At 38.6% G+C, this 3,468-nt stretch overlaps 1 protein-coding gene and 1 pseudogene across 1 annotated transcript in view; both read right to left on the bottom strand.

Annotated features, from left to right (window-relative positions):
- LOC107087420 (tripartite motif-containing protein 16-like) overlaps positions 1-3,468 on the bottom strand; it is a 27,064-nt gene that overhangs the window by 5,643 nt on the left and 17,953 nt on the right. The gene's annotated exons all lie outside the window — the stretch shown is intronic.
- LOC107087423 lies at positions 7-1,838 on the bottom strand (annotated as a pseudogene).

Here is a 3,468-nt window from a genome sequence, read left to right as displayed (position 1 = left end):
CCCCTTCCCAAAATTACTTAAACGGAAGGTTTCCATCTGGCGGAGTCAGGTTAATAGGAAGGGGCAGCACCTCAAAATAACTCCCTTATTAAAGTAGCTTTATAAAGTGAGCTGATGTCAGTGAAGAAATGACAGCTAAATGAGCTCTAAGCAACAAAGATGAAGACTTATTGTAAGGTTTGTTTGTCTCTATACAGCCTTAAAGGGTCACTATGAAGTCAAAGGGAACATAACGTGCACATAAAAGCTGCACACATCACATGCTTGCATGACCAGCTAACCTATGGCGTGACTTATGCTACTAGAAACCGGTACTGAGAGGTACTGCTGTCACGAGGACGATGAACAACACTTCTATCTATACTGTGTAACATTTATGCTTATCTTAAAGGCATAAGATGTTTTACTGCTTTATTATTGGCTGACCTTGTAACCACCATGTTTTCTTTCTAATAAAAGGCGGATGCAGAGGAAGAGCTGCTGAAAGAGTAGTAGAGAGAAGCTTCCTGTTCTGTAGAAGCGTAAAACAGAAGCCGTGTCTCAGTGCCTCCTTGTGTCTCATCTTTATTTAAAGTGTTCTAAACCCAACACTTGTGAAAACTGGAGGTAAAATATGCATTTGAACCAACTGGACCTCGGATTAACTCTGACTACTTCAGTTTAACTAACTCAGCAGAAGCTCTGTAAACTAAAGGCCAAACTCCAGCATATAGAGGCTGAGTGAATGTGGTCTGGACTCTATAGAGGAGAGTCATGGTTTCAGAGACGCTGTAGAAAGACAGAATCCCTGCTCTGTGATCCAGATACACTCCTATTCTGGAGCAAACTGCACCTGGCAGTGGAATTGGAGTTTTCTTGTGATAAAATGTGTAACCGCTTCTATGGCAATATAAAGACCAAGATTTTTCATCCCATCCAAACTTTTGAACCCTGCTGATATTTTTGTACGAAACTGCTACATGAACTCTCCCCCCTGTGCACTCCACCTCCCAGTAACAGCGTCCAGTCAGACTCTCTCTGCTCAGGGTCATAAACCTTAAGCTGAATCGGTTAGGATGATAAGAATGAGACTGTTTCTGTCTCATCCTTGTGACTTTTCTGTTCCCCTCAGATAACACCAGCTTGTTGTGTGCCGTGTTTGGATCCAGAGTCAGTTCTTGTGAATATTCCAGGAATTCTTCTCTGGTCTGGAATTCCGGTCTCCACAGTGAAGCATACCTTTCCTCCTGCTTCTTAAATCTTTCTGCTGCAGCTGGTGAGATTTTTTCATGGTCTTTATGTTTATCGATAGTGCAGACATGACAGATGCACTGCTGATCAGCACTACAGAAAATCCTCCCCGCCTCGTTATGACGAGAGAACATGATCTCCTGGAGCTTCTTGGAGGGGTCCCCCAGCTTATGCTGCTTTAGTCCAGGGACGTCATGATGAGGTTGGAGGTGATCCTCGCAGAAAGAGAGTAAACAGACCAGACAGGACTTGATGGCTTTCATTTTTCTCCTAATGCAGCAGATATCACAGGCCACATCTTCAGGATCAGCTGCTGCAGCTTGGAGTCCAGCTTCCTTCAGATCCCCCCCTAAAGCAGCTGACATGACGCTTTTCTCCAACACAGACCTCAGGATGGACTCTTTCCTGCACAGAGGGCAGCTGAAGATCCTCCTCTGACTTTCTTTGTCCCAGTGGTCTTTAATGCAGGTCCTACAGTAGCTGTGTCCACAGGGAATAGTCACTAGATCCTTCAGTAGATCCGAACAGATCAAACAGGAAAGCTAACGTTGGTCTGATTCTGTTTGTCTTTGCTCGAACTCTGTGAAAACAGCTGTGTGACTTTCTCTCCCCTACAACAGAAACTAGTTTGAGCTGGTTTCATCACTGTCTCCACCCATCACTAAGTTTGGTAGTCAAAGTGGGAGGCAACAAGGATTATTAACCCATAAGGCTGTTTTGAAAACTGTGAGGATTTAATCAGAATCAGACTGATTCTGATTAAATCCTCTCAGTTTTTACAACAATAAGGTTGTTCTGCACAGTTGGAAGTGCTGCATGTTTTATTCCTAGTTTGATCCAATTATGGAGGACCAACTCTGCCATATTTAAAAATAAATATGGGACCAGAGGAGTAGCCAGAAAATGTTTATTAGGGTGGCCAGGCAATAACCAATGTACACTGAGGGGTGGCCCCAGAACCTCAGGGTCAATCTACACTCTTCCAACAGGAAAATTAACATGCAAAAGATCCATATTTTCTAAATAAAGACAAAAATATACTTTCCTACAACCTTTGCTAACAAATAGATGCATTTATTTAAACATCTGTGCTTCCTAGATAAAAGGTATAGTGGATAAAATCCTTTCAGGTTTGACTTGTGGGGCGAATATCTTTTCCATTGTCTTTACTTACCTACTTTCATCAACAATCATTCTGGATAAAATTTATATTTACAATTAATAATAGCCACATATTGATTATTTAATGTTTTTTATTAAAATAGTTATTTATGATTTCACTGAAGACAACTAGATGACTTGCAGAGAAACATAATGTTCTCTTTACCCCATGAAACATAAAATCGAGCTATGGAAAGAGCATGACTTCTGTAGTTATCATCTCTAATTGTTAGAATTTAATGCGCATAATTAACCAAAGTGTTTTTATTGTCAAGTAATTGTTAATATATGAAAATTTTAAATGTTTTGAATATTCCACTTGAGAGTATTACTGCTGCCACCGTCTGTATTAGAGGGAAAAAATGATAGGGGTGGCTAATGATGAGACATAAATGTTGGAATTTCTTTTAATTAACTTCTTTATTTATTTACCTTTGTAATATTACCTTATTTATTTATTGTCCCTTATAATCTTCAACTTTATTTATTAATTTTATTATTATTTATTTATGTGCATGTGATATTTTTGCCTGTATTATTCTTCCTTTGTTTTTTTTCACCCTATTTATTTCCTCTATGCTATTTATTTCTTCCTGTCGTTTTTACATTTCTCTATCCATTTCTGCCTCATTATGCAAATGAGGAAGTGTGTGTCTTAGATGGTCAACTTCTCCCCATTGGTTGGTTAGCATTTTACTCGAATCTACAGGACGAGATAAGAGAAGTCAAGTCTGAAGTCAGTGGCAGTTTCTCAATTCATAAGAACTCAAATATGGACTTATGGAGGACAAACTCTGCCATATTGAAAAATAGAGAAATAAATAAAGGCTCAACAAATAAATAAGCATACAATTAATCTTCAATTTATTACATATCTTTTAAAGTATTTTTGTGCATGTGATAATATCTTTGTTTATTCTTCCCTTGTATTTTTCACCGTAATTATTTCTTTCCATTCAGCCTCACATTTGATCACTGCTGCTTGTCATCTTTTAACATACTGCATATAATCCTACAAAAACATTTTTTTCAATCCAGACACCTGCATCAGCTGTACTTAAATGAGTTATACCTTTG

Source organism: Cyprinodon variegatus, unplaced genomic scaffold, assembly GCF_000732505.1.
Source record: "Cyprinodon variegatus isolate N-32 unplaced genomic scaffold, C_variegatus-1.0 Scaffold183, whole genome shotgun sequence".
Lineage (NCBI taxonomy): Eukaryota > Metazoa > Chordata > Actinopteri > Cyprinodontiformes > Cyprinodontidae > Cyprinodon > Cyprinodon variegatus.
The sequence above is the reverse complement of the archived record's forward strand: the minus strand, read 5'-3'. Positions and strand labels throughout refer to the sequence as shown.